The 8,631-nt window shown below is 43.7% G+C and overlaps 1 pseudogene; it reads left to right on the top strand.

Annotated features, from left to right (window-relative positions):
- The first annotated feature begins 565 nt into the window (after positions 1-565).
- LOC112207194 (U7 small nuclear RNA) lies at positions 566-604 on the top strand (annotated as a pseudogene).
- Positions 605-8,631: the final 8,027 nt, after the last annotated feature.

The raw sequence follows: 8,631 nt of genomic DNA, 5'->3' as shown, positions 1-8,631 counted from the left end.
TGAGGTGGGAGGATCAATTGAGCCCAGGAGTTAGAGGCTGCAGTGAGCCATAATCATGCCACTGTACTCCAACTTGGGCAACAGAGCAAACCCTGTCTCAAAAAAATTAAATAAATAGAAAGTGAGGCTGGGCTTGGTGGCTCATGCCTGTAATCCCAGCACTTTGGGAGGCCGAGGCGGGTGGATCACCCGAGGTCATGAGTTCAAGACCAGCCTGGCCAACATAGTGAAATCCCGTCTCTACTAAAATAATAGCTATTATTAATAAATAATAATAATACGAAAATGAGTCTGGCATGGTGGCACATGCCTGTAATCCCAGCTACTCTGGAGGCTGAGGCAGGAGAATCGCTGGAACCCAGGAGGTGGGGGTTGCAGTGAGCCAAGATCACGCCACTGCACTCCAGCCGGGGCAACAGAGCGACACTCCATCTCAAAAAAAAAAAAAAAAGAAAGAAAGAAAGAAAAGAAAAGAAAGAATGAAAGTGAGATCCTTTAAAAAAATTTTTAAAGGAAGATTTTTGTTTTTCCCGTGGGAAGTTTTTCCAGAGAAGAGAACCATCTTCAGTGTTACAGCTCTTTTAGAATTTGTCTAAGAGACAAATTTCAGTGAACACTGGAAAACCTGACAGATAAATTCTAAAAGAGGTGTAACACTGAAAATTTTAACTATACCAATAACCGTAATCAACTGATGGACATCTGGGAGCAAAGCTTTCCAACATTTTGCCTCTTCTGTCTGGTTCTCTGCTGCTGTTTCTCTTTTGAACAGCAGATGGCAGGATAATCCCACAACAGGAGGTCATGATTTAATTTAATTGCAATGAGAAGAAAATTGCTTCTTTTCCCACATGTATTTCTTTCCCGAGATAAACAGTACATAGGGAATCTGCCTCTTTATTGAAAGTAAGATATGTAAGAAGGTAGCTTTTCAGCAAGGAACAGCAAGGTAACTAACATAAATTCTGAGCCTTAGATTATTACACTGTGCAAAACCAAGTTTCTGAGAAAGGAGCAAATGGAGGTTGAAAGCCAACTGTTAAAATTCCACATATTCTAGGTTTCCTCAGTTAATAATCATAAAAAGTTTATAGCCAGAAAGTCACAGAGGCCCTTCTGTTGCAATTGTTAGGGTTTAGAGTCAGTGGGAACACCCTTCTCACCCAGGGGATTTTAAAAGCCAATCCCACCTCCTCCCCACAGTCCTCTCCTCTAACGCTCATTTCCCATCTCCTCACAAAATTGCCAGGGTAATTGACTCTTAGATGAGATGAGTTTGACTTTCTACCCTGATTTTGTAACAGAAGTTCTTTTGGTGAGGTTCTTTGTTTGAAAATGCACAATAAAAATGGCTTTAGAATGACTTCAGAGGACTCTTTCTTTTTCTGGTGCCAATAACAGATTCCAAAGCAGCTATTATTCGAGGTGGGTGATAGCATCCCTTGAGTCTGTTTAAGTATCGGTTTTCAAAGTGCCTAGGAACCTGAAATGTCCTGTATGGTATATTTGCAGGTGCATAATTGGCCAAGTGCTCCAGGGGTTATAAAGATTGCCTTCCTGTAGTTGGAATAGACAGATTTAGCCTCTTACTGAAATTGAAGGCTGCAATGTCGATAACAAATCTGATTCTAACTCTCCTGTGTCACTTCAGCCCAAAGGTGCCTTTGTCTCCCAGGAGAAAGAGGTTAGAGGTAAGTGAATGGCCCTTAACCAGAGCCATGTAGAAAACATTGCTAAGGAAGACTTCTGTCCTGAGAGTGGAGGTTTAGGGCTGTTGTGTGTGAAGTAAATTTGCTTTGTTCACAACCAATCTGACTGAATGCAAGTATTGCTGAGGTGACTGGAGCTGAGGAGCAGCAAACTGCTTTAAAAGCAGCTTTCAGTGGGAAACTTTAAGCATACAATGACTTTATTTTTGTTAAACATAATTCTCCGACCTTGCTTTTTTATTGCACTAACCAAAATAAATCTGGATAAACTTAAAAGGCTGCCTTGATGTCAGTAGGAAAATGGATATTGTCTCTCCCAAAAGTGTTTGAATGGTAGTACATAATCCAGCTACATCCAGATAAGAATACACCTCCGCCTGTAGAAAGCTTTCCTGGAACGGAATATCACCAAGAGTATTCACTTTGGGGCTTGATGGTTCCAGCCCGTCTTACTAAAACTTCTAAAGAAATAGTTTGCCTGCTCTTTCACTCCTCCATTTGTAGTTAATACTTATGTGTACTTAGTGGTGTTCTGAACTCCTTTGATTTCTCAAGGCCTCTGGCACTTGATGATACCTGTGTAGCAGGAGCTTTCATCATACCAAACACAGGGTGGTGTTTAGTGGAGAAGGGGCCAGGAGAGGAAAAAAGCCTAGGCTTTTTCCTAAGTTACTTAACTTGGGAAACCAATGGGCTCCTTTTAAGATTAAATGTGTCTTTAAAATACCAGGATCTTCAGTTATGAAGATATGGGCAAAACTGCTTCCCCCAGACAAACCTGAGGTGGGGGATGTAGGTGTCACATTCAAATCAAAAAGGTGCCTCTCGACAGGAAAGATTTAATCAGCTCTCCTTCCCAGGATCGGCTGCCAGGTTTGAACATTTACTTGTCTGAGTTCCAGGCAGGAGACACTGCTAATTATGGGAGCAATTCCCATGGCTACAGAAAAGAACTGTCTGAGCTGGGGAGTCAAAGCTCTGATCAAGAGGGGACTGAGAGGAAAAAAGCCCCCAGCATTCTCAGAGGAAACTCTGGAGTTGACAAGATACATGCCTTCTCTGCAGGAATGCCCCCTATGTCTGGCATTTGAAGATCTAGAAACATCCTTCCCTTCACCTTCCTAACTTACGTGTTAAGAATCCCTTTGTTTGACAAATAGAATTTTCAAAGCAGTTTCTTTCGTTCAAACACTACGTGATTAAGTTTGTTTTGGAAAAAAACACAGAATGAGGACTTTACTAAGAGTGATTCTCACAAATGATGGTACCTGAAAAGAGGCAAACTTGGCCATCAGGGCAGCCAAAATGGCACAAGCATTTGGAACTTGTTGCCTTATCCTTGGCAAAGACACCACTGGATCCTTTCTGCTCTACGTAAAGTAAGCTGTGGCAAAGTTTACTTTTCTTGTGGCACAAAATCTAGACTCACAGTGAGCTTCTTCACCATTAGCTTCAATTTATATTCTGCCTCTCTTCTTTGTCCATTATTCAGGGCACCTGCTCTCTGTCCCTCCCCCACTCCTCCAGCTGTCTGTCTGTCTCATTTGTGTCAATTAGGAATTCAATACTGCTTGATTTAACTGAATGACTTTCCCTGTACAGAATCTCAACTACAGACAGGGCATCAACCATCACTCCCATTCCCCAGAATAAAAAATTCTGAAAAGCCAAAGGCATGCAAGGATACCTAAGAAAGGAGCAAGAGGTCCTTGCTAGCTATGGCAGTGAGCCTGAGAAAGATGGCAAGACCGCATTTCCTGACACCCAGTTATGTATTTGGTGGCCTACCAAGAGTCAGCATTGCATCCAAGATCATTTGAGTCTACTCTATTTAGTAAAGGTTTTCAAAGAGGATCATAAGACTTAGAAACCAAGAACCAACTGGAAGAAATAAACTTTTTATATCATTTCCTAGTTTACAACATGCTTTCCCATCCTCAGAAGAATGACTTTGTCTTTCTGTTAATTCAGTCATTGAAAACATCGGTCCTATTCTTTAGTCAACTGCCTCTATTCACCTACTATGTGCCAGGCAGTGTTATCAGAGCTGAAAACAGTGTTCTAAGAACAGAAAATAAAATAAAGTTCTTATTCTCATGCAACTTACATTCTAATGGGAAGGATCAAAATAATAAATAAGTAGACCTATAGTGTATTAAATGATAATGAGGGTATTGAGAATCATAAAGCAGTGTTAAGGGAGATAGAAATTATGGTTTGAGCAGAGTCTTTTTTTTTTTTTTGAGATGGAGTCTCACTCTCTTGCCAGGCTGGAGGGCAATGGTGTGATCTCAGCTCAATGCAACCTCCGACTCCCTGGTTCAAGCAATTCTCCTGCCTCAACCTCCTGAGTAGCTGGGATTACAGGCACGCGCCACCATGCCCAGCTAATTTTTTGTATTTTTAGTACAGATGGGGTTTCACCATGTTGTCCAGGATGGTCTCGATCTCCTGACCTTGTGATCTGCCCGCCTCGGCCTCCCAAAGTGTTGGGATTACAGGTGTGAGCCACCGCGCCCGGCTGGACAGAGTTTTTTTAGTTTACAAAGGGTAGACAGAAAGAACTCACTGATGAGGTGATTTGAGCTGAGACATAAGAGAAGAGGGAGAACAAGCCATATAAATATGAGGGGGAGGAGCTTGCCAGGCAGAGGGCACAGCAAATGCACAGGTCATGACACAGGAGTTTCCTTGTTGAAGGAGACCAATTGTAGCTAAATAGAATAAGCCAAGGGAAAGATGTAAGAGAGGTCAGGAAAGTGGGAGTGGAGGGGACAGACTTGTAAGGCCTTGTAAATCATTGTGGGGTCTTTGTTTATTTTGTTTTGTTTTGTTTTAGACAGACTCTCGCTCTTTTGCCCAGGCTGGCTGAAGTGCAGTGGCACAGTCTTGGCTCATTGCAACCTCCGCCTCCCAGGTTCAAGCAATTCTCCTGCCTCAGCCTCCCAAGTAGCTGGGATTACAGGTGTGCACCACCACACTCAGCTAACTTTTATATTTTTAATAGAGACAGGGTTTCACCATGTTGGCCAGGCTGGTCTTGAACTCCTGGGCTCAAGTGATCTGCCCGCCTTGGCCTCCCAAAGTGCTGGGATTACAGGTGTGAGCCACTGTGCTCGACCTCTCTGTTTTTTATTCTGAGTGAGATGAGAAGCCACTGGAGGGTTTTTAGTAGGGGAAAGACTTATGTTTTATGATATGACATAAAATTATTTAATTTTTTTACAACGGGGTCACCCAGGCTGGAGTGTAGTGGCTCAGTCATAGCTCACTGCAGCCTTGAACTCCTGGGCTCAAGTGATCCTCCTGCCTCAGTCTCCTAAGTAGTTAGGACTACAGGTGTGAACCACTATGCCAGCTAATTTTAAATTTTTTTTGAAGAGATCGGGTTTCACTATGTTGCCCAGGCTGGTCTCAAACTCCTGGCCTCAGGTGATCCTCCTGTCTTGGCCTCCCAAAACACTGGGGTTACAGGCACAGGCCACCACACTCAGCCTCTAAAAAAATTTATGGGTACATAATAGTTGTAAATATGATTTATGTTTTTAAAGGATTATTATGACTGCTGTGTAGAAAATAGAAGGTAGGAGTGGAAGAGCTGAAGCAGGGAGACCAGTTAGGAGGCAATTGCAGGAATCAAAGCAAGAAATAATGGTGGCTTGGGTCAGGGTGGTAGCAGTGCAGGTGGTGACAAGTGGTCATATTTTGGACGTAGAGGTGCCAGGATTTGCTGATGGATATGATGAGGAATATAAGAGAAATAGAGAGGAGTTAAGAATATTGTGAAGCTTTTGGCCCAAGCCAGTATTAGATAACAGTGGAAAGAACAGAGTCCTTGAATCAGAGGCTGTGAGAGACTAAATCTCAATTCCACGGTTTATGGATTGTGTAATCTTGGGCAAGTCACTGAACCTCTCTGAGCATCAGTTTCTTCATCAGTAAGAAACCTTTTGAAATATTGTGGCTCTAGGATCTTCTCAATTCTCTCTTTGTTAACTTACCATTCTCTAATGGCTTCTCACTGTATTTAGAATAAAATACAAACTCCTTTGAGGTCCAAGAAAGCCCTGTATGGACTGGCCTCACCTACCTCTCCAACCTGTCAGCTACATTGAGCTTCTTTTTGTGTTCGCCTGGTAACAAATAGAACCTGGTAACCCAACCCCTGCCCTCCCCTCCCCTCTCCTCTCTTTCTTTCTTTCTTTTTTTTTTTTTTTTTTTTTTTTGACAGGGTCTTGCTCCATCACCAAGGCTGAAGTGCAGAAGTGAGATCAGAGATCATGTCACAGCTCACTGCAGCCTTGACCTCCCAGGTTCAAGTGATCCTCCCACTTCAGCCTCCTGAATTGCCGGGACTATAGGCACATGCCACCACACTCAACTAATTAAAAAAAAAAAAATTGTAGGCTGGGCACAGTGGTTCATGCCTGTAATCCCAGCACTTCGGGAGGACGAGGAAAGCAGATCACTTGAGGCCAGGAGTTTGAGAACAGCCTGGCCAACATAGTGAAACCCCGTCTCTACTTAAAATACAAAAAATTAGCCAGGCGTGGCAGCTCGCGCCAATAGTTCCAGCTACTCTGGGGCTAAGGCGGGAGAATCGCTTGAACCCAAGAGGCAGAGGCTGCAGTGAGCCGAGATCATGCCACAGAAGTCCAGTCTGAGAGACAGAGCAAGACCCCTCTCAAAAAAAAAAAAAAATATATATATATATATATATATATATATATATATATATATATTTGTAGACACTGGGGGGTCTCCTTATGTTGCCCATTTGAATTCCTGGGCTCAAGTAATCCTCCCACCTTGGCCCCACAAAGTGCTGGGATTACAGGCATGAGCCACTGCACCCGGCCAGAATTTGATAACTTTCCATCTTTTTTTTTTTTATTTTCAAGAGGGAGTTTCGCTCTTGTTGTCCAGGCTGGAGTATAATGGTGCGATCTCGGCTCACTGCAACCTCCGCCTCCCAGGTCCAGGGGATTTTCCTGCCTCAGCCTCCCGAGTAGCTGGGATTACAGGTGTGTGCCACCATGCCCGGCTAATTTTTGCATTTTTAATAGAGACAGGGTTTCACCATGTTGGTCAGCCTGGTCTCGAACTCCTAACCTCAGGTGATCCACCCTCCTCAGCCTCCCAAAGTGCTGGCATTACAGGCGTGAGGCACCATGCCTAGCCGTAACTTTCCATCTTAAGAACTATCACTGGCTAGGCACTGTGGCTCACACCTGTAATCCCAGCACTTGGGAGGCCAAGGCGGGTGGATCACCAGAGGTCAAGAGTTCGAGACCATCCTGGCCAACATGGTGAAACTCCGTTTCTACTAAAAATACAAAAATTAGCCGGGTGGACGCGCCTGTAATCCCAGCTACTCGGGAGGCTGAGGCAGGAGAATTGCTTGAACCCAGGAGGTGGAGGTTGTAGTGAGCTGAGATCACACCACTGCACTCCAGCCTGGGCGACCGAGTGAGACTGCGTCTCAAAAACAAACAAACAAACAGAAAATTACACATACTCTCTTCTCTCTGCCTGGAATGACCCTCACCCTGGTGCCTTCTCATCCTGCAAGAAATTTTACTTCCTCAGAGTGGCGTTTCCTGACCATCAATCTTGAAGGAGGTTCATACCATTATTCTCTCTTTCAGGCTTTGTTCTTTTCATTCAGAAAAGTTCATCACAATTTATAATTCTGTTTACCTGTTTACTGTCTGTCTCTTCCTCTAGACTGTAAGTTCTATGAAGGCAGGGACCACCATGTGTATATCCAATGCCTAATACAATACTTGGCTCATAGTAGATTATCAATAAATATTTGCTGAAATGCTGAGCGACATATAAGGCTCTTATTGGTATTCTTTTGTTGGTTTGTTTATTTTTTTCATTCCCAGGCTGGAGTACAGTGTTGTGATCACAGCTCACTGCAGCCTCAACTTCCTAGGCTCAAGGGATCCTCCCACCTCAGCCTCCTGAGTAGCTGGGATTACAGGCACATGCCACCACACCTGGCTAATTTTTATTTTTATTTTTATTTTTTTGTAGAGACAGGGTTTAACTATGTTTTCCAAGCTGGTCTTGAACTCCTGGGCTCAAGTGATTGTCCTGCCTCAGCCTCCCAAAGTGCTGGAATTAGAGGTGTGAGCCACAAGTGCCTGGCCTGGTTTTTTTTTTTTTTTTTTTTTTTTTACTTAAAAAATACCCACAAAACTGGCCGGGCATGGTGGCTCACGCCTGTAATCCCAGCACTTTGGGAGGCCAAAGCAGGTGGATCACCTGAGCTCGGAGGTTCAAGACCACCCTGGGCAACATGGCGAAATCCCGTCTCTACTAAAATACAAGAAAATTAGCTGGGCATGGTGGCACATGCCTGTAGTCCCAGCTAGTTGGGAGGTTGAGGCGCGAGAATCTCTTGAGCCTTGGAAGTGGAGGTTGTGGTGAGCCGAGATCGCGCCACTGCACGCAGCTTGGGCTACAGAGTGAGATTCCATCTTGAAAAAAAGAAAATTTATTATTATTATTTTTTGTATTTTTAGTAGAGTCGAGGTCTCACCATGTTGGCCAGGCTTGTCTCGACCTCCTGACCTCAGGTGATCTGCCCGCCTCGGCCTCCCAAAGTGCTGGGATTACAGGCGTGAGCCACTGTGCCTGGCCAAAATTTACTTTTTGATATGAAATTTTCAACCAAGACTCATGGGACTTTATATTTTTGATGACTGAGTAGCTTTCAAAGGGAAAATTATGCATTTAGCAATGGTGCTAGAATTAGGTTCAAATTAACAAATTAAAGGTCTTAACCTAGGATCTGAGAAGTATTAAACCAGTTAGGAACTTTGTTTTCCCAGATATGTGCATAGCTTGTTTGCTTCCTCACCCTCTTCTTTACTGTAGTGTCACCTTCTCAGTGAGATCTTCCCTGCCCATT

This window comes from Pan troglodytes, chromosome 1 (genome assembly GCF_028858775.2).
Source record: "Pan troglodytes isolate AG18354 chromosome 1, NHGRI_mPanTro3-v2.0_pri, whole genome shotgun sequence".
In the NCBI taxonomy this organism is placed as follows: domain Eukaryota; kingdom Metazoa; phylum Chordata; class Mammalia; order Primates; family Hominidae; genus Pan; species Pan troglodytes.
Note: the sequence above shows the minus strand (reverse complement) of the source record. Positions and strands in the feature narration are given on the sequence as shown.